Source organism: Chiroxiphia lanceolata, chromosome 7 (genome assembly GCF_009829145.1).
Source record: "Chiroxiphia lanceolata isolate bChiLan1 chromosome 7, bChiLan1.pri, whole genome shotgun sequence".
Lineage (NCBI taxonomy): Eukaryota > Metazoa > Chordata > Aves > Passeriformes > Pipridae > Chiroxiphia > Chiroxiphia lanceolata.
In genome coordinates, this window is record NC_045643.1 from 14,098,451 (window position 1) to 14,125,918 (window position 27,468).

The 27,468-nt window shown below is 40.4% G+C and overlaps 1 long non-coding RNA gene across 2 annotated transcripts in view; it reads left to right on the forward strand.

Annotated features, from left to right (window-relative positions):
* LOC116789310 overlaps positions 1-27,468 on the forward strand; it is a 112,870-nt gene that overhangs the window by 59,074 nt on the left and 26,328 nt on the right. The window contains exon 6 of one of the 2 annotated variants that reach the window (XR_004357974.1): positions 11,364-11,476. The exons of the other annotated variant lie outside the window; for it this stretch is intronic. This is a non-coding gene — a long non-coding RNA (uncharacterized LOC116789310). Of the gene's footprint in view, positions 1-11,363; positions 11,477-27,468 lie in introns of those variants that run through there. 2 annotated transcript variants of the gene reach the window in all.

The window sequence follows — 27,468 nt, forward strand, 5'->3', positions numbered from 1 at the left end:
CTTTCATTTCCCTTAGTATCTGAGGTCTTTAGGCCATGTTTTGTCAGAAATTACAAAAACAATTTAAAAGCAGCTTTAGCTGGTATATCCATTTGCAGTCTAGGAATTTTAACAATATTCTTTTGTTTTGTAACCTGTGTAAGTTGCCTGCAGTACTGAAAGTTTCAGAATTTCCTTGTACTTAAAAAAATAGAGAAAAAAGTCAGATCCTCTCTTTCTTATCCCACTCTCGTGGCTTCTATATAAATGTCCTAACACATTTTTTGAGTCACATGAGTGTACCTGCAGTTATCAATGAGGTAGTCTCAGCTTAACTTGAAGTGAGAATCCTTCAACAAAGTTACAAAATTCAGTATCTTTTTGCTGAACTGTCCTGTGTCAGATATGAAAACTCAGTGTTGTCACATCTTCTCGCTCAGGTAACTCAGCTTACACAGTCTGAATTCTGGCTGTCACATCCTTTCCATATTTGGGATATGTACTAGAAATGCACAAGGAGTACATTTTACCCTCATCACAGAATTAGCAGAATATATTGCAGAGACAGACCTACTGCCATTAATTTCACTGGCATATGTTGGCAAAGGGGCACCATTCGCACGGAAACCTGATTATGGAAACAATTGTGTAGGAGGAGATTCTGCCCTAAGAATACCACTAAGAAAGACCATGAGGAACGGTGTGCACTCCCTGAGTGAGGACCCATTTATTCCCTTCCCTCTCTTATTACTCCTCATGTGCCTCTCCCATCGTGAGGACAGACCAAGGCACTGACTGAGAACAAGAACTGGACTGGTGGAATAAAGGAGAGGGAAAAGGAGCCACTGAGCAATTATCCAGTGTGACTCTAGAGATCAAGCTGTGATGTATCATTACTCTCTGTGAATAGAGGTACCAGTATTGCCCTTTTCAGAGCCTCTTTTTTTTTCAATAGTGTTTTCAGTTTTGCCTTTTTCCCCCCCCAAAGTAGCTCTTGGGTCATCTGCATTTCTTGATTTTCTAGCATTTTAAAAGGGTACAAACCATCATTGTGTTCCTGAGGGTATGGCTCCATTCCTTCTCCAAACTGCAGCTCTTTCTCTCATTTAAGCAGTTCATTTCCAATTACTTAGACACTTGACTTTGTCAGCTCACATGTATGATCTTTTTCTTTTACCAGAGTTATCATGAGGGTATGGGACGAAGATATTATAGCTTTCAGCAAGCCATCTTGCACTTAGGACAAACCACATAAAAGTTTATCTAAGATAAAAAGCATGAGAAAATTCCCCTCAGTATGTCCTCACTCTTAAATTTTCATTATTCTCCTACCTCTCTGAGTATCTCTCTTTCCATATGCTGAGCATTACCCAAGGGTGTTCTGCCGGAACATTAATTCAGGCACTATTGACTTCTATTCTTACCCCATTCTGCATTAAGATTTCACTCTGCTGAGCCTATATGCATGTTGGCAGACAGGATCTGCTTGCTGTCACAGCAATGGAAATCCCAACTAACATTATAATTTCAGTGGAGCTAGAGATATGAGAGCACTGCAAGAGCTAAAAATGCAATTTGGCCATTTTTGGGAAAAAGGATGTTTCCATCCCATCACAAAATGGCTGAAATTGCAGTCCAAGAAAAGTAAAGTAAAAATTTGTAAATGAGTATTCAGGGTGCACAAGAATCTAGACTATTGGGCTTGGGCTTTTTACTCATTGCAGTATGTAAATAAAACAACAGTCTAGGCATTTGATCAGAGCTTTTCATGCTTACCATTAGAAAAACAAGCACTGACAGGAGCTATGACTGGAGTTTTAGAGAAATCTGACATGATCTAGAATAGTTTATCAAGGATTTTCTGGATATCTTTAAAAGAATCCCAAGAAATCCCGAGCAGGCTGCCAGGTTGCCTTCATGTTAAAGAATGAGAAAGTAATGACCTGCATATCCTGAGCCAAGTGCTCAGCTGTTAGTCAAGAAAGACATTCCAGATTTTTATGATTAAACAAGTGAATAGTTTAGAAGTTAACTTTAAAATAAATTAAGTCTTCCTTAAGTCACTGGGAGTTGTGTAGTACCATAATTGTTCCCAGCACATACTCCTGTTCTCAAGCAAATAAAAGTGTATATGCATACTAGAAGAGCAATTGCATCAATATGTTGTCGTTCACTTATTTCTGAGGACTCCAATCTAACGAGAGAACTGTAGGTCACTAAAATTCCCTGTAACTACTATAGACAATTAACTTTTAAGTCCCTGGACTATCCTGCAACTACATACTAAGGTTAAATTTAACAATTGTCTGAGAGAATCTTCCTCTTTTTCCCCTGCCATAAAGAATCATGACACAGACCCTGAGTGAGTAGTCTCAGTAGGCGTTTTGCTTGTTCTGCATTCTGGTGTGTTGTCAACTGCTAAAGTAAATGCTCTCTTTCCTAGAACAGTAATTCTTAAAACATCTTTATTCTTCCATTGCTGCTGCAAGTAATGATTTGTTTTGAATAGTGGTATGCATCCTTGGTACAGATGAAAGGTTGATGCTTTCACATCTTTCTTACAAGGAAAGTGTGCTTTAACTAGCTGCTGTATAACTACAGAAGTGGGGTGAGAGAACGGGTGTAACAAATGGACATGCTATTTTTAACTAGGAGGACAATGAATGATCTGTGTTATTTACCTCCTACTGCCTTCAGTAAGTTGGCCCTAAGGAGTTACATTGCATTTGTCATCTGAAGCACTTCATAAAGATGCATGTTGTTATCTTCACTTTACAGATGGGGAATGGAGTCACAGAAAGGCAAGAGACATGCCCAAGGACATACCTTAGGTTAGAGTCAGAGATAAGAACCTCTACAAGTAGCCCTGGTAAGCTCTTTACCTTCCGTGGTCTGATTGGTTTTCTGATGGCCTCCACTCTATAGTGTCATTTCCCTTGCATACTGGTGACTTTTTGCCATGCTGGTTTTTTTCACATCCTTCTTTCTGTGAATCCAGGTGTGCTGTCCTCATACTACAAGTACCACCATCACACTTAGAAAGGAAAATCAGTATACTCCTTCAGAGGGAACTTTAAGTTGGTTTTCTGTAATTTAAAATGTTACAACTGATGTCTGGTACGTAGGAACCTTCCAGGGTCAGAATTTAATAAGACATGTCACAGTGGAAAGAGAGCTTTCTCTTTTGGAAAGATGTTACATTTTTGTTTCCGGGCCTCAAGATAGCGGCCCATAAATGTGTCACTAATGTAAGGCTAAGTGCTACCATCAAACATGTATAAATTTGAGAGAGAGCTTGAGAGAAGCCTTCCCTATTTGGGGAAAGAAACATTTCCTTGACAGTCTGATTATTTTTAATGCCAATAGCTGGAAGCTGTTCATTAGTGTTCGTTGGGAAAGGGGCAGAAGTTCACACATATGTACATTCCTGGCTCTTTTCAAGTTAAAAAATCTCATCCAAGTTTTAAAGTTGTAACTGTTTCTTCTGGCTGTACCTATTCCTGGTTTGGACTGTTAGAACAAGTCTCAGAGGAGGTGGATTAATGGGTAGAGGGAGAATGGCTCAAAGCTGCGTGGTTAACTCCATCTGTCACACCTGCCTGTAATCTGACACATAGCTGCTGCTTCATTAGAGGCCACGTGTTTAGGTAGGAACACCTGAAATAAAGCCCACAGGTGAGTGCATATATGCTAAATGTACTGTGATGCAAGAGTTTTCAGATTAAGGTTTAAAGAAGAATGATTTCTGTTTACTGCACTGCCTGCTCCTCTTTTCTCTTGGGTAAAGAAGGTGGAGACTCCTGCATATTACCACTGAAGATTTCTGACACTGTGGAGTGTCACGGGAGGTCCTGCAAGGTTTGAAGGTCTGTAGAGGGCTGCTGAGAGAGGAAGGCTTTCTGGGGCTGTGCTGAATAGAAGCCCCGTAAAGCAGGGGTCCAAGTCTGGGAGGTACACATCCAACATGATCTGCCTGGAGCTGGCTTCTCTGCCAGTGGTGCCAGCATTTCCTTTTGGAGGGAAATAATTGGCCAAAATTACTGTTGCCAAGAGCAGAACATGAATGGTATGGATGATCAGAAACCATACTGAGCCCTGGGGTGAAATAAGAATGAAATCAAACTGGTGGTGTAGACACTTGAGTCACTTGGCAAATGTTACCTCTAGTAAGGGAATGCTGTAGCTGGGGTTTTCAGGGAATTACCTGCATTCCCTTTATTAGTAGAGAACCACCTGTATAGCCTGTATTTACAGGTAAAGCCTTAGCTAGAGAAAACACTTCCACCTCCACTGGCTGCATCAGAACTAGGAGAGCCCAGGCTCAGCTCAGTATATTAGGTTTTAGAGCTGCCATATTCAAGCTCATTTTTAAACCTTTAACTCTTTCGCTTCCTCATTGTTATATTACTTTTCTTCTTGCCCTGCATTTCATAATGATGGTAGTAGTGCTGTCAGCATGGTACATGGATGGTAAAGCATCACGCGTGTGCATTTCTTCCCATTTGCACAAACTTGGAAGGAAGCATTACTCATGTTTATGAACAATTGAAACTAGAATAGGGTGCTCCTTTGAGGAAGTGTCAGAGGGCTGCCCAGCAACCTCACTCATACAATGGAATGTATTCTTTGAGATGACTTCATTCTGAGTAGCCCTCACAGGAAATAATTATTTTGGTAGACACTAGCGCTCTCTAACTTGTAGGATAAGCATTTCCAAATTACTCCTTTTCCTGAAGACAGTGGCTTCTTTAAGCCTAGGCAAACCTAGCTTATGTCCAAATTCAACAGCTTTCTGCCTGAGAAGTGCCCTATTCTTAGAATGTGGTGTTGCCAACACCAGCCCACAGAGTTGTTTTCTGCCAAAATACTATGAGAAACAGACTTTTCATTGTATTTCTGCTACTTCAAAAAAGTACTGAGTCATAGCACACTGGAAATGTTTGTGCAGGGCTGCATAGGAAAGCACCATAAATACATTAGAAAGAGTCTTAAATATTTCTACATAGGAACCAAGGAGCAAAATTTCTGGTTCTTAACTGCAAAATGTGCCTAAAGCAAGAGGAAACCCTTTTCAAATCACAGTAGGAAGCATCGGCTTACTCATTGGACATGCATGTGAATTCTGATAAGTGCTTATTAATTTTATAATGGATTCTTTTCTTAGAAAATAAATCCTGATTTTATTCAGCATGTCAGCATTCCCTTAAACTATTCCTTAAACAGGAAATTGGAAATATTCATTTTGTTGTTTACAAAGACCTTGTTGGGTTGAGAGGATAGAAATAGTTGTTGGTTTAAAGAGGAGGAGGAGAAGGGTGAGAAAAAAATTCATATGACAGTTTATTAGAAATCACATCCACACAAGAAGCAGAAAAAATGTCCATCCTTTATTTCAGATGTGTCCACTCTGTCTACTGGTGCAAGACACAGAGCCCATTAGGGAGGCCCCGAGTGCTGAATGTTTAGGTGTCTCTCCTAATGTATCTTGTGGCTTGGGACCAAGTATTAGTCCCTCAGCCATGGCAGGGGTGTGTAATGGCACGGGCTCGTCCCTCACCACAGGAGCAAGAGTCACACACACAGCCTGTTTGTGCCAACAGGCATTGGCTGTCCTTGGCTGGAGCATCCCAGGGCTGACTAGCATGGCCATTGCTGAAGGGCTCATGGCAGACAGCACAACTGCACATTGGCTGTGTTGCTCTTGCAAGCTAAACCTTAAACCAGAGACCATCCCAAAACTGACCCAAACAACCAAACACCATGTGCCAGAACTACTGAGGAAAGTTACGTCTGAGCCCATAGGCAACTATTAGGATTAGAAAGCTGGGTTTCACGTGGCTGCTGCCTCATATGCATATGTATTCCTTTCTAATAAAACCAGAATAACCTCATCTTTTCCTATACACAAGGTTTGACCCTGAAGAGGTCCTGCTACATATTGCTTATTGCAGCTGTTGGATAATCTTTCAGATGATATTAAAGTCCAATCAAATTTTAATATCTCACTAAGCTTTGGAGGTTATTAAAAGCAATGTAAAACCTCTGACTTTGCTGATTTCAGGACAGTGAGAGTTTATAAAAATTGAAGTACATTTTTGTAGCCAACTCTATTAAGGTTTTATGATAAAATTAGAGTTCATGATTAAATTTCTGAGGTTTTAGTTTTATGCCTCAGAAACCTGAAGTTTTCTGGTGTCATTTTTCTATGGCTTCAGCAGATTATTGTTGATTATTCTATTAACCCTAATTCTACATTCTACTTGCACGTGCTTTTTTTTAAGAAATATTCTCACAAGCCTCCAAAGTGTCCTTGTGGCATATAAAAAAAAAATCATTAATTCAGTCCTCCTTTCATAACTGGAAGTAATTTTGTAAATGTTTTTTACAAAACAAATTATTCTATATAACATTTTGCCTTTTCAGCCAAATTTCCCTTAGTATTACTCAAATTTCCATGATTACTCAAATTCATGCATGATTACCCATGCATGTGGGTTTTGTATTGTATATAATATCCTTGGAGGTTTTTACAGAGCAGCCCTGCAGGATAATGGACAAATTAGTAAGCAGCAGAGGTTTTGGAACTAGAAGAAAGCAATTCATTACTGTTCTCATGATTGCATCTCACTCCTAGTTCCCAAGGGTCACGTTTATTTAAGCTGTTAGTTTAACAATTTATTTGTAACTCCTAAATATTTTGTAAACAATTTTTAATACTGATTAATAGTTATCATTATTATCTGTTCAGTAGCTGATATGCTTCCATCCTTATTCTCCTATTTTAAGTTTTAGTTACTCTGTCAGAAAGGATGGCACGTGAATTAGGCAACCAGCCCCATACCCTTTGGGGTAAAAAATAATTTGGGTATTTTCAGAGACATTGGGCTTCAAACAGCTCATCAATTGAAATGTGTTATTGTAATCTGTTTGGGAAATATTTATAATTAATCCTACAAACATAGGAGTCAGGATTATGTGATGGTCAAGCCACAAATAGGAAAAAATGGACTAAATTAAATTAATCGCTTATTACCATAAACAATTCATCCAGCTTCAGGTCTGGGAAAATTGCACTGCATTAATAGAGCTAGTAGGAATAGATTACTCTTTTTCTGAATGCCTAGAGGAGATTAACAGTGTGAGGGCAGTAAACCTTTATAAAGAAGGTAAATATCTTGGATTGTGTCAGGGAAACTACTGGAAAAAGTCCAGTCTCTAGTAATATTGCAGTGATGGGAAGGAGAAGGAGTGTTTAACTCCCAATCTGACCTTTATTAGAGTAAAAGAGCAGCCTTCCTTTTCAGTCTTTCCACTTGACTGTTTTGTAAAGAGGTTTAACTGACATCATCACTTTGATATTTCAGCATTTGCTCTTGGCTCTTCCTTTCGTCCCTGGGGATAGGTTTTACTGGTTTTCATTTGTTCATTAGCTGAAAATAATGCACTGAACTTAAGCTGATATCAGAGCACTAGAGCCAACCTCGATTCTGGGCAGGCAGAAGCCTCCAAAAGCGTGGAGAGCCAGAGACAGCACAGGAGCTCTTGCATTCTCTCTGCAGCCTGGCCGTGAACACTGGCAGGAAGTGTGAAGAGCACACTCCATACACAAGTCAGGCTTGAACAGGCAGTCTAAGGTGGAGTGTATTGTTCAGCTGTAATCAGCTGAAGTGGTGAAGTAGTGCTTTAAGACAGCAGTGTAGACTGTAATGCAGAAGGAACAACCCCACAGTCAAGATCCAGGTTGCAGTTGTGTTAGGAATGCCTGATTGTTATTGTCCTGTCCACTGAAGAAGTGCAGTGACCAGGGGCTGAGCAGCTGGGAGAGAGCAGCCCAGCCAGGGCCCAGGTGCTGGCACGCTGGAGTTCCAGAACACCCGGCGCAGCTCTTGCAAACAGCGTGGGCCTCTGCTAACCTGCACAATGGGAAGACCTCCTCTGTTCCTGAGTAGCATTTGAGTTCATTGCATCTTGCTGAGAATAATATAATTCTCATGGACTTAGGGAGTTATAGGCTCTCACACCAAAATCCATAGCTCTATCATGCATGCTCCTTGACCACTACCTGCCTGCACTGCAGTGTATTTCTTTGTCCAGGCTTTCACCTACAGTGTATATACAGGAACAATAGCCCATTTTGGCCTGACAGCAAAGTCACCTATGTATATTTCCTTGCCTAAAAACATTCCAGTTTGTCTGAATATGAATATATTAATGTAGAAAACACTGCATGACATTTGCTGCTTTTTAAAAAAGGTCAGCTTTTGGGCACAATTCAACCAGACTGAAATCCTGGCCCCAGAAAAATCAATGGGATTTTTACCATGGTTTTGATTGGGCCAAGATTTCATACCCACTTATTATTTGACCTATTGAATTGTGTTAAACTGGTAAGCTTGGACTGTGGACTATGTCAGAAGACTGTCTTCCCCTACTTTGACATTTTGGTTTCTGCTATATTACATCCTGGCCAGAAATATTCTACAGATTTTATGCTTTTTTGTTGGTTTTTTTTTTTGGCTTGTAATAACTAGCTAATCCTGACAGAACATGAAAATAAGACAAGAAATGCGTGTGTTCTTCAGTTAAATATACAAATTTTAACTTTATGTCCCCCCTCCCTAATGTTTGCAGGTACTCAGGTTTTGTGTGAGAGATAGAAGCTGCACGCTGTGGTATTCTTATGTGGTTACATCACATTTTAGGAAGTGTGCTGGAAGGATGTAGATTAGCTTGTTGATTTGTTAGTCGGTTTTGGTTGTTCCGTCAGCATTTCATTGTTCAAGTAAGACAGATATGGGCTGAATTTTGAAGACTCTCGGGCAAATCATCTCACATGTTGTTGACAGAGAAACCAGCTGAAAGGCTGGAGACTAGTTTCTAATCCAAACAGTTCAGAACTTGAAAATGGTGCTAAGTTTGGCTCTTGAAACCATACGGCCTAAAGCCTTCTAAATGTACCCTCTCACCACAGAGCACATGTACAAGTCTTCTCTAGTTTGTCATCTAAATTTTCAAATTTTGCTATTAGGTATCAGATGTGTTTAAATGGGATACAATTTCAGGAAGATAGAGTTGTGCTACCTTGTGGGCAGTTGGCATTAGTGATTTATACTTGGGTAAATACACTTTAATGTGTAGCTAAAAACCCATGGAGACAGTGGTATGCCCCCCTGCAAGACCAATTGTGTTTGAAGGTGACATAGTCACCTGTCTCTGTAGCATTTGTGAAAACCCTAATGACATGAGGCTGTTTTCTGTGGTGGGAACCAGAAGCAAAAGAGACTTTAGCAGCTGTAGATGCTACCAATTTTAGAAAATTTTCACAAATCATTCTCTACACCTTGCATCAGATACCATGCACAGATAAGAATGCTTGAGAGTCATCTGCACGTTAGTGCTGTCTGATATCTCTACGTGCTGAAGAAAGAGGAGGCCTAGAGCTCTTCTTGCTGTGCAGTTAAAATGCTGGCCTTGTGATCAGAATAATAAAAACATAGTCAAAGTCTTATTTTCAGAGGAGCTAAGTGCTTCCAGCTTCCATGGCCTTCTTTTGGAAATTGAAAGAGAAGGAAGACAACAAAGTAAAGAGTATAGACCTCAAGAACATGTCTTTTAAAATGTTCAGAGATTTGGTTGGGAAGATCCTGCTCTGGGCAGATGAAAGGAAAAGGCTGCTAAGAAAGAGAAGACAGTATTAAGAAAGTAGAGGATTACTGAAGATGAGCATACAAGCATGGCACTGGCATATAGGATTGAAACACAAAAGCAAGAGCAAAATGAAGTAACATGAACAACTTACATAAAGACTAGTAAGAAGCACTTCTGCAGGTAAACTCAGAGTAAAAGAAATCCCAGGGAAATGGCTCATTACTGAACAGAAAGGGGAAATGTTACTCAGAAAGCCACGTGCTGTTTTTGACCCAGAGGCTTCAGGAACCAGCTGCAGGTGGGTAACCAGCACAACAGACACCATGGCAAAGCAGTATGATCTGCACCTAGGATAAGAGGAGAAGGGGCTGCAAAGGGCATAAAGAAGCCAACTATATTCAGTTTAACTGGTCCTGAGGAATTATAGCCCAGAATACTTGGAGAATTACCTGATGTAATTTCAGAATCATTTATGGTTCTCTCAAGAAAGGTGAGGTATCAAAGAAGAGAAGAGGGCAAATATAATACTTCTTTTTCTCTCTTTTTAAAGAAGAGTCTGAGCATTATAGAGCTCAGCTTATTTTAGTTCCTAAAAAAATACTGGAAAAATTAGTCAAGCCATTATTCATAAGTACTGAGAGGAAAAACTCATGGCTCTCTGAAGAACAAGCTGTGTCAAACCATTTAATTTCATCATTTGATGAGGTAATTCTTACCATGCTGACAGGAAGAAGCAGTAAATGCCATATATCTTGATTTTCATAGGCTTTTGGCAGAGCTTTATGTAAGCAAGAAAGAGAAATATGGTGAGATGAAAAGCGAGTCTCACACTGGTTGGCAACAAGGCTGAGTAGTTACAGACAATTTGCTGTCAAAATAGAAGGATAAACTGAGCTCCTTAATTCTGAGTTCCACAGGAGTCTAGTCTGGCCCAGCACTGTTCATTACTTTCATTAATGACTTGGATGATGAATAGAGTCTGCTTTTCAAACCTCCACACAGCCCTGAGTGTGAGGGACTGCAGGCGTGTTGGGGGATAAGATTTGAATGGTAGAAACTGAACAAGCTGTAGAACTGGTCTTACACAAAACAAGTAAAGTACAAGCTTCACCAGCCATGCAGGAATAGTCTGCAGCACAAATACACAGTGAGGAACAGCAGGTGAGATAACAGCTCTGCAGTGGAAAAGAAAATGTTTCTGAGGATCTGCATCAGTAGTGCCTTTAGCTAGAGCAGTGTTTGGGGCACTGTGTAGCCAGAAAGCTGTCCCCAGCTGGAAGGAGACGAGAGGAGTGCAGTAAGGTCAGTCAGAAGTCTGGAAAGGATTGAAGGGGGTGTGTTGACTCAGAGGAGAGGAGACTGGGGAGAGGATACCAGTCATCGAATACACGAAGGTTTGCTGCAAAGAGGAAGGAAATCACATGTCCTTCAGATCTGTCATAGTCAAGGCAAGTACTGATGGGATTGCACTGCAGCAAGTCAGACTGCAGCATTAGGAAGAACCCTCTAAAGGCAAGAGTACCCCAGCAGAGCAGCAGACTGACCACAGGTTTCCATCTCCAGTGCTGGAGGCTTTTAATGGTGGTTAACTGGAGTGGTTTGTACAAGTCCTGTTGTACAAGTCCTGTTTCGAATCATGATCACCTCATACTCCTTTTTCTTAAGCCATTGGTAAGCATATAACACATCACAGTGAGCAGATACGGCACTTGTAAAGCCTTGTGAATCTTTTGTAGGTGAGGTCTGTTCATCTTACTGCAAGATCGTAAATGTAGGGAGAATATTTGCACGCAGCATCCTGTCACCCATGGAACAAATGACCTGGTTTTCTTTGAAAGACTTCACGTGAAAGGAGGATCCTTGACTGACAGGTAAAATTAACATATTACATATCATATCACGTGTAATTTTGAGCATCATACCAGTGGTTCACTACCTTGTTGAACCCATTAAATTTATAGTAAGGACTGTTTTGGAATTTTTTATTCAAGAACAATCTATCCAGGGAAGGAAACCCTGCTAAAATATGTGGTCAGGTTGATGGTGGCCCTTCAATGAAATTCTTCACACTTTACACTTTTACCACCAAATTATGTGTTAATGTTCTCATGAGTTACTGGTATTTGGAAAATTATTACATATTACTATAAATCAAATGGCAAGGGGCAGACATCAAAAGGGCAAGCTCGCTAGCCAAACATTGCTTGTTCACAGACACTCATGGCTCACCCATCTAGAAGTTTCTTTTATGGGAAAATGCTTTATTTGAAGACTTCCTATACTCCTGGGCTTCAGTTCCATAAAATCCAACAAAACAGCTGTTGTTGTGGTATTTTTGTATTATTCCTGCTTGCAGTCTCAGCTGAGACTGGGATGTGTACATAATTACACAAGAATGGGAGCACACAGATGCAAGGCATCTGACACTATCACATTCAGCCAAGTCACCCAGGAGAAAAGGCTGGCCAATGGCCTCACAGTCACTGTAGGATCACAGAATGTCCCTTATGTACAGAACTTTTTTCCTGGAAAGGGAGGCACTATTTGAAGCAATATGTCTTATTATATGTAGTGCTTATTCAGAACAAAAAATGCCCAACGCAACCCAAGAGGCAGTCTTAATCTCTCACATAACCTGTGATAGGAAGCTTTAGGAATAGAAGCAAGAAGAGCCTTAGCTAAGCCAGACAACTCAGATATTTATGATTTAGTGACCTAGCAGGTTTTACTCTGCTTTTTTCTGCCCCCAGTGGTTTCCTAAATGAATTCCTAAAGATGTAGTATCTTCAATTTACAGCTCTGTGGTCCCTGCTTCTTTTGCAGCTGCTACTATCTTTCAGAAGAACCTGACGTTTTCCAGACCATGGGCCTGGAAACCTTCTGAGAGGTTCTCTGGGAAGTTCCCATGATTGTGTGCTCACATGACACACAAGGCACTGCAGTTGCCATCTGCAATATAATGTGCATCCTCTCCTTGGTGCATAGAGAACACCACTCTCTCTGGTCTCCTCCATTTACCTCTGTTTTCTAATTCCCTTCTACCCTTCTGCACTGTATTGGACTGTGCACTGTAGGACACTTTTTTCCAGCCCCTCTCCCGTCTCTTTCTCCCTTCATGGATGTTTATTTTATTTGCCTCATACCCTTTCCTCTAGATTTTGCAAAGGCCTTAGAAAAGGGATACATCTCTACCAGTTTCTGTGGTTTCTTTTGCAAAGGACAGCCTGTCCCCAAGTCCAGCCAGATCCTTGCAGATGTTTGTTCAAACTGCCAAACTCCTAGAGGTTTGCCCACTTAATATCTAGCTAGTGTGCTGGAGCTGTTTGCAGAATGCCATGGTAACAGAGGAAAACACTGCTGTGTCATTTCGTGGTAAGGAACAGTCTGAGGAGTTGGGCTTGAAAGTCTCAGTGGCCCTCACTCTCTCTCTTCCATTTTTCACAGCCCTTCGGGCAAGGATGTTTCTGTATCAAGAACTGGCCAGTCCAGAGGAACACAACCTGTGCCAGGTCACCTAGACATAATTGCAATACAAGTAATAGGACATGTCAAGATAATCATAGGTAGCAGATGTATTTTAGTTATTCTGCAATTTCTGGAAGCTATATAGAAACAATATTGCTCTACAGCAATGCCAAGGAAGACTTTTCTCAGTGACTAACGTGATGAAAATGATTCCTAAATCTGCAAGGCATAAACAAAATATAATTCACTGGCTTTTATCTACAAAGTTAATTAATCAAATGTCTTTTAAAAGAATAGGATTGTGCTACTGAGGTGAAAAATTAAAATCCCACAGGAAATGAACCCTGTTCTTCCTGTCTTTTTGATACTGCACCAAACAACAGGAATAACTTTACCAGAGGAATGAATGCTTGTCAGAGTGCAGCGGAGATCTTCAAGGTATTATTTTCTACCAGTTTTGGTTTAGATACAGCGTGACCTTTTCTCATTATTCAATGCTACCTCTGAGTTGAGTGTGCTGCTGTGTCACACTGCAATATCACCAGTCTCTCGGTGCAAGAACACCTTTTAACACCTTAGTAGTTTGAGTCACAGCACCACAACAGCAAAGAACATATCCTTTAGTGCTGTGAACATGTACCATTCTTCATATGTCTTTAGTGTATTGCTTATTGTCAGTTCAGGTTTGTTTCACCATAGTGCATTTTGAAGCCACTGAATTTTATCTGTAAGACAGAGACAAATATACACTGCTTAGAAAACCTACCCTGTACTCTTTTTCTCATAATTAAAAACAGATAACTTATGACATACAGCTTGTTTCAGGTTTGCCATGAGTTTTGTACAAAGATTCAACCCCATGTTTATTTTATCTGGGCAGATGACTTCTCTGTACAAAATTACCACTATCAGTTTCCTGTAACATCTTGTTAGTAAATCCAGTAATTCTTGTTGCCATTAGACTGCAAGGGATCCTAGCTTAGAGGTTCACCTGCTCTCAGGACTGTAATGAGCATCAAGCTTGAAGGTATGAATGATTTTGAGCAGCAAAAAGGCACTATTTTCTAATCTGTATCCCACAGAAAAATCACAATTAGAGTGCAGCCCTCAAATCACGCAGTGTAAGATGGGGCTTTGGAAACGGACAGAATCTCAGAAGTCGCTGTTCAGTTTCAGGAGTCAAGTTTTTATTTTATTTGCTGCTACCTGAATGTGTCTGAGTGTGCATTTTCTCTTTAATATAAAATATCCTCAGCTGCCTGTCTGCCTCGCACAGATTAGTTCTGATTGGAAAATGAATCTAACCCATTCCATGGCAAATCCCTAGACACTGTGTTCTTGTACAACTGGAAAACCCCAATGAAGCAATATAAACTTTGTAATAATAACAAGTAATGACCATGGCTTAATAAAGGGTGGCAATCCTGCTCTGGGGAGATATTTAATGGATGTGGTTGTTCTGGTAGCTTGATCTTGTGCTAATTCTCTTCCCTTCATGTTTGTTCATCCCTATCCTGTTGTATAGATAAAGCCAGGAACTGCTTCAGTGTGGGGAAGAAGGCCAGCATCCAGATATGCTTGGACTGGACTCCTGTGCCAGCCTGGCCTCAGGTCTCCTTTCTTTTGGGATGAGACAAAAAGTAGGTCTTTACCCCGTATCAAGAAATTAGCTTTTTTTCTGCATATCTCTGAGCTGGAGAACTGCTTTTCAAGTATTGGTGTCCTGTTTAATTTGATATTTCAATTGCTGAGTGCAATAGGCTGCTCACTAAGGGAGCTGAACGATTGAAAGGAATCTCTTATGTGTTTTTTAAAGTACCACCATAAAACAGTGAGGCTAGAAATCAGGATCCAGAACACACATGCACTCAGACTAATAGGCCTAAATACCAGAGCTAGAAAACAGAACAAAACTGAAAAAAAAGCAATTGGTCTCTCCTTTTCCTCTTCATTTTAATTTACTGTTACTTGTCCTCCCCCAAGAGTAATCATTTAGGGGAGGCAAATGTTTTCTGCCTCTCCTTGCTTTTGAGACTAGTGCCTTCCAACCAAATTAACGGTACTGGAGATGCAGCTGTCTTGGAATTCAAAGATATCTCAGTAAAGAGCACATACCAGCCTCTGTGAAGGGCCTTGTTTCAGACCAAAAGTAAATAGCCAGTGTCATACAAATCTGCATAGTGATCGAACGCTGGAAAACATAACTGGATTTTTTTTTCCTTAGTCATAAAAGGTTAGACTTGTCTAAAATTGCCTTCTTTGTGTGATGTTTTAAGGTGCTGAATTGAACCCAGAAGGTAGATTTTACGCATTAAGCAGTGAAAACACAAGCAATTTTTCATTTTAGAAATCTTTCCTGAGAGTAGCCTTTCCTGCTTAATACTGAAGAATTACACTTCAGAAGTAGGTGATCTTTGCTGCCATGCCTCCATTTAAACATGATAATAAGCAACAATCTTTCCAGGCTTATTTATTATTTCTTTTGTTATAATGTAATACCTTTTATAAACCTTGCAGAAGTTTTTACTACAGATTTAAAAAGCTCATCCTTTGCTCCTGCATTCTCCTTATAGCATCATCTTTATTAGAGTGCAAAACATGCATATTTATTTATTTGTCTTGTAAATATCTGATTTTTTGATCTAAGAAAGGTCCAGGTCAACAAACATTCACTAACTGTCCCCTCCCAACTCCATTTCCTGAAATCCTTTCCCAGCTGGGAACAAGAATGAACTTATGGAGTTCTGCTCCAGCAGCACACCAAGGAAGAAAACAAATTTGCTGTTTATACTACACTTATTATGTATTGCCTCAGGTAATTAATTATCTTTTCCTGTCTATGCATATACTATTTTAGATATGTACTTGAAAATCTAAGGCAAGCATCATTCAGATCTTTGACTTGTTGATGCTGCGTAGATTTCAACTTCTTGAATATTTAAGGAAAGAAGGATGGTTTCGTGGTTAAAGTACAAGTCTAGGAGTCAAGAGGTCTGGATTCTATTTCTGTGCTATGCCACAGGCTTCCTGTACACCCTTGAACCACTCACATGACCCCTTTCCATTTTTATACCCATCTTTATACCCATTTTTTCCCCCTCAACTAAATGGAAAATAATCATTTCTTCATACATTAAGCTGTGAGGCTTAATTCATGTTTCTCTGAGACTGTTTCAGGTTCCTCAGAAGAAAAGCACTTCAGAAATAGAACCTCATCACAGATTTAATATTGGTTGAGCTGTCTGGCTTAAATGTAACCTCACCCAAAGGGGATGGTATTTGTAAATGTCATCCTTAAAATGAAAAATCTGTTCTCTTTTTTCTGCGCCTCCATGCTTTCTCCATTTCCCTTCTTTCTCTTCCAACAAGCTGCAGCATGGTTAAAATACCTCCTCATCCCCAGGGACACCCAGCTGATCACAACCTAGGTATGGGGTTTGTTTTACATGGAGATGTGCATGCACTCGGTTGCAACGTTGTTTTCTCTGTCTCTGAGCAGGCAAACAACTCTGCAGAAAGAATAGAGCATATCTATATTTGATTTAAACAAACATTTGGAACAAGCTGAGCATTTCAGGGAAATGATTGGTCTTTAGTTTCATTTAAAACAAAGGCATTCCTGGACTCCAAGATTTCTGTGGACTTAAGGCTTTTTAATCATCTCTAGAGGGTTTCTGAAGGTGCAGAAATGAGCTACTATGCTGCTGTTGGACATGAGTGTTTCAGTTAACGAGTGATTACTGAATATTCCATTACTGAAACAGCATAATACAAAATTTAGAATGTTTGCATGTGTAGAGGAGAAGAGGGTGCTTTGTGGGAGCTGCATGTGTTGTCTACATCTGATAAACTAACCAGCAGCTTTTATTATTGCTATATCTGTTTAGTTAGTGTCATCTTTGTGCCAAGGCCAGCTCAGTCAAAGTGTGACCCTGCCCAAAGGCTCCATCAATTTTAAGGCTGGGAAAGGATTGCAAATCCGCATGAGTTGTGAAATCCAGACCCTGATTCCGAGTGTGGTGGCTTGTGTGTGCTGCATGTCCCAAAGGCAGAGCTGTGTCACCCTCACAGCAGCTCCTCAGGCTGACTTTATGGAGTAAAGGCTGATGGTGTGCAGGGTGATGCAAAAATAGCATCAGGAGTGTGTGGGAGAGGAAGGCCTTTGCACCCAAACACAAAGCACCCTGATTGCTCTGGACCACTTGACTAGCCCAGAGGACTCATAACAGTGATGCACTGGTGAAGTCACTATATAGTTGCTCACTTGTTCCCCTGAAAGCCCCATTGTACATGGCTCAGGAAGCGGATCCTTGCATTTCATCTGCACATATACAGCACTCAGTGCTTTAAAAAGGCAGTCGATTCCCTGTGTGAGATTATCACTGACTTTCAAATTTGTAAGATCCTTCTGTTAAATAACAGAATGGCTATTGAGCCTCTCAGTGTATTTGGGGGGGGGGCATAATTGTTGTAATTCTTTGTCAAAGATTGCGTTTCAAGCAGAATAAGCATAAAGAGGAGGTAGAAGTTTGGCATGTGAAGAAGAGAGTAGGAGCAAGGTCCTACCAGTAGATGTAAACGCTGGTGCTAAAAAAGACTTGACAGTTGTTTGAAAGACCTGGAGGAGCCTTCATCAGGAATGAGAAAAGAAAAACAGAGGAGCAAGCTTTGAAACACTGAGAGGAATTTGGAGCTTGCTGCAAAAAGCAGAGGAAACAGGAGGGAGGGGAAGGAGGAAGCCAGGATTAAGAGAGGACACAAACTTACTGGGAGGTGCCAGGGTATGACAAGTTCAGGGTCCCGTATTCCCATGCATTGGGTGCCAAGTATCAGCTATCAATGGTTTATGTGTGGGGAGGCCAGTTATCAGATGAAGAACCTTTGCTTACTGCCCACTCTCTCCTTTTCTCTGTCGATGAGCAAGAGGAGGTGTTGAGGCACTCACATTATGCATGCTGTGGATAAAGCTGCCAGAGCTGCAGCCCTCTAACCATGCAGAGTTTTCAGGAGACACAGGGCTCCTTTATCAGTAACTTTAGGAAGTTGCACTGATCAGTCGATAATTTATTAAAAGGCAAAAGGGGTAAATTTATGGTATTTGGCCTGCCATAAATTGTCTCATACCAAACATTTTCATTTTCCAGCCAGCATTCTCCTGAGGGTTAAAACATAGAGCTCTCAAAATGACAGACTTGGAAGAGCCTGGGAAAGCAGTGATATTGCAAAAACTGTGTTCTCCTCCTACACCTTTAGTACATTCTCCTCATTGCCACAAACTGTCCCCGGGAACACTTGATCTGAATTAACTACAAGCTCTGCAATATTTTAAAGATCTCTCTAGGCTGTTTCCTGCCCTCCCCATGCTCCCTCACTTGGGCAGATATCCCAGTGTAGGTTCATGGGAGTTTTGCTTGAGACATCTGTTCAGATTTCTCTTCCTTCTTTCTTTTTATCAGCCAGTATTTTGCTCCTTTCCTCTTACTCCTTGTTATTCTCCCCTTGCTCCTTAGTGCCAAGTGAGGAGAGGAAATGACTAGATTACACAAAGAGACAAAGAAACCTGTCAGAAAGGAACAGTAAGGGCTAGGAATAATGGGAAAGACTGGAAACCGGTAAAAATTCATTTCCTAATACCTCCCAGCAATGCTGGATGCAGATGGTTTGGTGCAGGCAGTTTGAGTTTGTCTATCCAATTTTTGTCCCAAAAAACACAACCCTTTTGCTTGTAAATGTAATTACCAGGCCAAAACTAGCTTAATTAAGTGTGATGGAAAAGGCAATCTGTTGACTGGGCACCTGTCCTTTGCATTATTTCAGGTCTAGGAAGGTTTGGTCTTAAAGCAACACTAGGCAGGAATTAGATTTCTGTAAGTTTGAGGTAGCTCTTTAGTGTCCTCCCAGAAGGCCTTTGTGTATCACTGACTCACTGCATCAACTGAGTGGGGTAAACAGTCACTCAAAAAGAAGTGGCAGACAAAATAAAAATACAGTTAATTCTTCTCAGTGATTTGAACCACCCAGAAAAACTTGCTTTCCTCATCAGAAGAGACATGTTGCAGCTCTTCTACCAGAAAGCAGGTGAAAGTCAGAGATGTAATTATGCTTATTTCTTTTTTCTGTGTTGAGTTACATGTCTTTGTGTAGACATGAAAGTGGATGTACACAATTTTTTTCTCATTTAAACGTATCTAGCAGCCACTTGGTTTTATTTTCCAAGATGGATCTAGTTTTATTTCCTCTTTCAATTTCAACATGAAAATTCCAAACTAGCTTCTCGTGGCAAGTATTCTACTTCATGTTTGTCCTGCAGAGTAAGTGTTGCTTAAATATTTTAGGGATTCAGTTACTTCACTTAGGAATTTCTGTCTCCATGACAACCCTTCTGTGCTTTGTAATACCTTTGGTGAACACAGTGGAACTGACTATTATTTATTTCAAACTATGTTACATTTAGCAGTGGAGACACAGAAGGAAATTGAATAAAAAGCAAAATACCAAAAGAGCTAATTCACACCATTTTCTTTACAAGGAATGTTCAAAATGACCACATCATCTACTGTATTGGAAGCCCAGTAATGTTAAAAATGCCTAATTTTTGTCTCAAAAAATTCTGTTCTTGTTCTTATCTCTCCACTGTGTCCTGATACAGACAGGCTTTGTCCCCACTATCATTATTCTGTGAAAGAAAGTTAACTTCCTATTGGAAGTGCTTCACAAGCGTTATATAATATTTTTTTTTCCCAGGCATCCAAACCAACTGCTCCCATACTGCAAAAAACCAGAAGTCTGTTTCTGCCTGGGATGATGGATCTGCAACATCATGGAAGGTGTGGCAGGGTCACACAGTTCTTGTGAATCTCAAAAAAGATCCCATACTTCCATCATTTGGAAACTTCAGTTATGCAAATAATATCATGTGTATGGAATTTCAGTTCTCTGATTTCTAGCTGTGTTGGTATTCTAATAATAAGATAACGCTTAAAGTAATTTGGCTAGATTTTTTTCCACTCCACTCTTAGGCACATTTGGGCCTTTCTTTTTCTTCCTGATGCTGTCCTGTATCCACCTCAATTTTCTAGTTTATAACTGCTTCATATGTGGAGTGGTTCACCTGCAGATGTCAGACTTCTGACAGTTGCACTTTGCATAAGCTCTTTGTGAATAAAGCTCTTGTGAGTAGTGGCCTGACTTCTGGATGCACCTGGAGATGCATCAAAACAAGGCCTTATTTTCATGTGCTGTTAAATGCCAGGGTGTTTTTAAATCAGATCACACAAAAGGGCTTAAAGTTGGCCACACCATATCCCCAGTCCCGGACGGGGGGTTTGCTGTGTAATGTCTTAGTGCTTTTACACCTTTGAAGAGCAGCAATAACGGGCAAAGACTCTGTTGCTGACCTGCTGCTGTATCATACTGGAACCCTCTCAGAGAAATTAGGAGCCAGGAACTACGTGTGGTCGAGCCATTTTGATGAGATATCCATGTAGCCATGTTGTTTGATATTAAAAGAATCATCTATCTGAGAAATCTTTCCCTTTTTTTCCCCCTCTATTTTGAAAACAAAGGCAAATTTAAAGCTTAAAACTTCATACTGAGTCTAAAAAGCAGAAACACTGTGCATGTGGATGTTTTCTGTTGTCTAAGCCACCCTCTTATTCTTAATACATAATGTTGTTTCATAAAACCCACTAAGATGGAGCCTCAGAAGTCTCTCATGCTCTTCTGAGTCCTTCTATCTTGATTCTAAAGCCACTCAGCTCTGTCTCCTCTTATTCATCAAGCACTGTAGTGCTCTGTCATGAGAAAACTATTATAATTTATAGTATTAATGACTCCAGGTGGTGCTACCTTGAATATAAAAGCAATCTAATTAGGCCACCTTCTGGCTGAATCTGCTTTAGTTTTTGACTCCAGAGAGACAAGGAAGACAAGTGAGCATGTGTATACAATACTGACTAAAAGAGCAGACGTTGCTGAACACATCCTTTTAGGTTCCACTGCCTCCTTTCTCTTTTGTTTTTGTTGTTTCCTTGTTGTGCTTGAAGCATCTATAGAAAATCTTGGTGCAATACGATACAGCACTTAGGGCAAGCAGGATGATTATAAATGGCTCCTGCCTCACTTCTGGATCCAACAGATGTTACTACATGAGGTTTGGTTCTCCCTGATTCTATAATTTGATTTTAATGGCTAGATACCATTGGAGCATGCAAGTCCTACAGACAATAGTGTCCTTTTACATTCAGAAACATCTGTTAGCTAAGTGCTGTCATAGAGCCTGAACTCTAAATGAGCAGATTTGTGTTTGAACACCCGCATTTATAACCTGGCAGACAGCATTCTCAGGAGAAACAAAGTCTAATATGTCTTTTCTCATTTGGTAGAGCTCTTTTCATTTCCCTGTCCTTCATGTTTCTCTTTGTATCATTCACTACTTTAAGAGATATGAAGTTTGAGTGCCTTTTCTAAGGGCTTAATGCAGCCTGAGGACCAAATATGCAATTCAAATAATGGTGCTTTGCTGTTCCCTTGAAGCATGGGATAGAACTGGCGCCACTCAGAGTAATATTTTGGGCTGTCACTAGTCGATCAAAGACCTTGGACTGGATCTGCCAGTGCTAATGCTTTTAGGATGGATGACTCCTTTACTTTAGAAGGAGTTTCCAATAACCGAGGGCAACACATAACATCTTTGAAATTTCTGTATTTGCAGAGTAGTGAACTCTCCATGGTAGTGCATTTCAAGGCCCCTCCGGGGAAGAAACAGGTTACAGAGCTCATTGGCACATCCCTCCTTTTCCTTTTCTAATTTGTGCTTCTTCCAGTTTGGTCTTGTTTCTGTAGATGTCTGTAGCTTTCCATAGCATGCAGCTTTGGGAACAAGCCTGAACTCAAACCCAGAGAACAAAGGCAGTTTACTCATAGCCATAGGCTATAAGGAAGAAGTTTTAGAGGTGCCTGAGTTCTTCGGGGTTGGAACCACAGCACTGCTTTGGCAGTTGCGTATATTTTATACCCTAAGTGCTGCACAATAAGTGGTCTTTATAAAACAGCGTATCACATGTGCTGTTAATGCCTGCAGATTAAAACAGCTGCCAGGCAGCAAAAATGTTGCATGGAGAAAAATCAGACACTCAAATCTGAAGCTTGAATTAATTCCCTATTTGGGGGCTGCGAATCTTAAGGGAACTTCAAACAAAAAATCTTACAGGGATTTGGAAATTAAAATCACAGTGATTCTTCTCAACCTGTGTTTTGCTTTGAGGGCAGCTGCTTTTATTCTAGACTTAAGGAAAACTTGCCTGATTTTCCAATTATATCGGTCTAATAAAAGTCATTACTTCTCCTTAAAAACACTGCCTCATGTAATATGTAGTTAGGTCATAACAAAGCCACTACCACGTGTGCTTGGAAAATAGCCATTTAACACTTTGTTCTTTGTATTCAGAGTATCTTACTGAGAAACAGCAGCAGTTACAGCTTTCCAGGGAAGTTAGCAAATACTGGAAAGGATCATTTGCTTCTGATAAACCAGCCAGATGCCCACTTACTTTTCTAGTAATTCACTGCACTCATTTGCTAGATTTCAAGCCTATTTAGGGTGTTTATAAAGAGAATAATTGGACTTACTAGCTTTATAAATTATCTATTTAACCATTAGTTCATGTAATTATGCTGGCTGAAATTTATGTTCCAAAGAGAAGTATATGTTCCCTGGAGCTAATTCTGAAAAACATATGTAAAAGTTTGCACAAAGATCCAACAAACTTAACTTCTCTGTCATCATGCTCAGAATCATTTCTTAGTATCACCTGCCCTCTATATTGACAAAAAAAGTATTGCTTCTCACTGGGCAATATATAGGTACATTTGGCAAACAAAATACACCACAAGCTCTACAAAGTATAAAACATAAAAAAAAAACCAAAACAAACAAACAAAAAAAGAGTTAGTTCTCCAGAAGAACTAACCTCTTTGCAAAACTTCATTTCCATTTATGTCACATATGAGTGTGTTGCCATTATACATTGTTTTGCCTCTGATTCTCACTGTCTCATAGGCAGTTCCCAAAGTATCAATATTCAGTGTTTCTCCCTTGCTTCTCAACATATTAAATCAATCTGCTCCTACTCACCTTCCTGAGGCAGAAGTTATTTCATCTGTGGCTGACATACATTTCCCAGATAACATTTTAATGTAGACCCACTGGTCATGACTTTCATAAACTTGATTTACTGCTTGGTTTATTGACCTCACTTTGCAAAGCTTTGCCTCCCTTCATAACAGCTGTGAACACATTACCATAAGAGGAGTTTGCCTTCTGTACACCAGCAATTTGCCTTTTCGTGTTCTGAAATCTCCAGGGAAACCCTGGGGGTGTTACTCTTTAATTCTTGGGAGCCTACCTCATACTTAAGACATTGGGCATCTTAATAAAAATGTAACTAAGGAAATAATTTAGGATAAGTGAACAATGTTCACTAAACCACCAAGAATACAAATTATATTTTCCAAGTAAATTGTTTCTTGAGAGTAATATCCTTGGTCTCCAAATGAGTAGGGATTTAAAGTAGACAAGAGTATATTTGGGGACATACAGGGCATGCACGATGCCACCTTTGACTAGTTTGCTTATGCCAATCTGAACCTTCGTATTCTCCCCTGTCAGTAGGTTTCTATTCCACATGCCCGTTGGAATAAAGAGGTACTGAAATTTCTGCACTGAACAGCCACTCAAGAGCTCATTGAATATATATATATATACACATATATATATTTGTAAGCTCCCACTGTATATGTGGAAATAGCAGTAGGAATCTACTGCATATGCAGGAAAATAGAGAGCTGGCAGCTAGGGAATGAAGGGAAACGGGATTGCAAGGGGCAGGAGGAAATGACTAAGAACTGTAGCAGAGGTGAGATCACAGTAGTACACAAGCTGAGCAGTAGAAGCACAGAAAGGCAAATCAAAGGTATAGAGGATGTGGGAAGATAAGGAGAAGTCCACAGGATATACAGAAGTAGAAGGCAGAGAAAATTCTTGTACCTTAAATAGCTTTTATTTTTGAAAAGCACTTCTGCTTGTTGAAAGTTTTAGGAAAAGGAAGCCAAGGTAAAGCTGCAAAAATGCATAGACAAAGGGAAAAAATGGACTAGAAATCGTCTCTTGTAATGCCAGTAGACAGTGGAACTAAGTAGCTTCTGTATAAAAAAGAAAGATAAGGCTGGATATCAGAGACAAATTTCACATCCAGTGGTGTCCCTGTAAGATCTCCTTTTCTGGAGAAAGACCATGATTTGGTCCTAGATGACCAAACAAAACAAGGAATCAAAACAAAGAAAGTTACAGGCATGGGTGTTATTGATCTGGAATCAGTATGAAGAAGCTTGCAAACAAGGGTTTAGTGCCAGACACAGTGGAAGAGAGGTTGAGTGTCAGGGGCAGAGCGAAAGGGAGACACCACCGAGGCAGCAGCTTCACAAACTGCAGTTTCCTACCTGCTGCTCACTCCATTCACCAGCACTCTGAGAAGCCCTTTAGCAGAAGTTCCCAAACTTCTTTTCTGTTGCTTCTTTATCAGCATTTTGATAAGCTGGCTTATTGGCACTCCTGACCTGAGGAGTGTTTCCTTGAAGTGCCTCTTTCCATGTAACTAAAAGTTACAGCCTTCCCCTGCTGTGGAATTAGCAGATGGACTTTCAAAACCCAATTAAAAGAAATATCTTGGAAGCATATGAGGCCACTTCTTATCCAAGCCCTTATTCCATCCCTACTGTTCTGTCACATGTGCTTAGCAGGACTACTCATGCAAGCGCAACGTCTCCTAGTTTGGTTTGCAGGGTAATAATTTCTAAGGTGATAATATTTAACTGGGTCGTGGCAAAAGGTTTGTGGTTGAAAAGAAAATCTTCAATTATTCATATTCTATCAGGGAAGAAAAAGCCATATAATATTGGATTATGCATATTTAATCATCAAGTTGTACAAGTGAGCTATTAAACTGCATACAATTCATGCAATTCTTTGTTTTATAGATTAGTTTTACAAAGCATTTTGTGTTCCTGCTGAACATAAACAGCCTCTCATATCTCCACCTACTACACCAAGTATTCTCCTGATTAATTCATGAAGTGTATAAAATTCAAAAGGAACTAGGGAGAAGTATGTTTTTAAGCCCTCTCCTAGCTTTGACAGAGCAAACTACCTGCGTTCAAGTCAAGAAAGCAGATTCCTCAATCATATTCCTTCAGCACAGTGTGCATTGTTCTTTCATTAACATCACGTCTGGTCCTTGTCTCTGCAGCACACCGTAGTTCTGCAGCTACACAGGGGCCGTGGTGGTGGCTCTCAGAGGTTATCATCATCTAGGCTAATGCTAGAAGTGGAGGAAGCATCAGGACAAAATCACCCTCCCTTGAACCTCCATGCACAACTAGGTGAAATCCCAAACTTCTGTTCTTCCCAGCTGGCACCCAGTGGTCCCAGCTGGGACACTGGCACCCCTCAGTACTCTGGTTCCCAAGAACCAGCCCAGGCATCGTGCTGAGGCAAGTTCTGTAGAAACTCTCATGGCCGCTCCTACAGTCACCTACAGCCACACCACGGCAGAGGGGAAGGGCACTCAGTGAGGACACTGATAGTCTCCCCCCTAGGCAGGTGGGTAGAGTGCCATAGCAGACTGAGCTTCCTGAGTGTTCATTACTCTGTCCTCTCTGGGGCTTTTGCCTCAGAGTCCCTCCACCTTGGAGCATGTTGGATGGCTGTAAGTTAATGCCTAGGCATAGAAAATAGTCCTGAGACTTTAAGGATGGGAAGGTAGAAACTGAAAACTTCCCTGGGAGCAAGGATAGCTGCTTCACAACCACTTTATGACTAAATATAATATCATCTCAAATAGGTGTTCTCTTATCCATGGATGTCTTCCAGGGCCCAGAGCAAGGGATGCTCCATATGTAGTGCATTGTTTTTACAAAACAAATGAGCACTGGCTGAGCCTGGCGACCACAGGAATTCAACAGCCAGAACAGTAATCCCAGTATTTCTGACCAACCCACTGAAGGGAAGTACCAGCAGAAATGAGGGGAAAGCCCACTCTCCTGAGGCTTTGCAGGCTCCAAATTGCTGGCTGTCTCACAAAAGGCCGAGTATTGCACTCAGCCAAACAAACGCTCCTTGAAATTTCACTGCTTACTGGACAGCTCTTGGAAAACCTCTGTCTGAAGAAGAAGATGGAAAAACAGTCCCCAAAAGAGTTCTTGTGTGTACCTCATTCTGTATGTCTGTTTTTCTGATAGGCTGTATGTATAGTGCAACAACAGGGCATCAAGGTAAACAGTATTGCTTTGGAAAGTGTCTGGGCAACAATGCTGGGATGTCTATACTGTCTATAGTCTGGCAGGAATGAGAAGGAGACAAGGAAAGGTTGGTTCAAGCTGTTGTACCCTCACCTACACATTGATTTCTGTAATGAACTAGGTATCTATGCTCTTGCACTAATGATTAGCTGGGCTTACTGAATGTTTTCAGAGCTCAGTTCAAAGCAGATGTCATTCTGCTAAAGTAAGGAGGCATTTAAAAAGAAATCACGTGATGGTATTATTGATATTGTTATCCTTTGCCCCCAGAGGCTCCAGGTGCTCTTAATTCTCACTGGAGTGCTAAATAATCAATTCCTTCAGAAAAAAACCAAACCTGACAAATAAAGGTTAAGTATGTTCGACTCATCATTTTTGGCAATGTCCCTTTAACCCAGGTGTCAGCTGGAGAGGTTCTTGCCACTGTTTCTTCTGTTACTCTCTTAAAATCCCACTAGATACCATAGCAACAGCTGGATCACATGCTCCTCAGTGTGCTCTCTGTAAGCAGATGTGAACAATGCTGGCTAATAAAGTCTCAGCAAGTGTTGGACAGGAAAAGGACTGAATTCAGCCTCTACATTTTTTTTAATAACACTCAGAAAGGCTTTCTGTCATTTCTTATGACACAGGTAAATCCAAATCTGGATGAAAACCAGATTCAAGTTACTTCCTCGCTTAATAAAAAGACCATCAAGGTGGCCAGTATTTTACAGCCATTTTTTCCCCATCCTATGTAAGGAATTCATGGAAGTCTGAGGCTGAAATACATTTCCATATTCAAATGTGTTTGCAGTGCCTGGATAAATACTATGTCTGCTTTGTTAATGGGTTAGTCCTGCTACTAAATTAATTACTTTTTTGATATTTTTTTAATCGTCATCCAAAGAGGGAAATCAGAACTATTCATATATCAATTAATGATCCATATTCAATTATTCTCTAATTATTTTCTATACATGTGACATTTCAAGTAACACAGGTCACTTTTTTAAATCACAGAGTAAAGCTTCTCACATG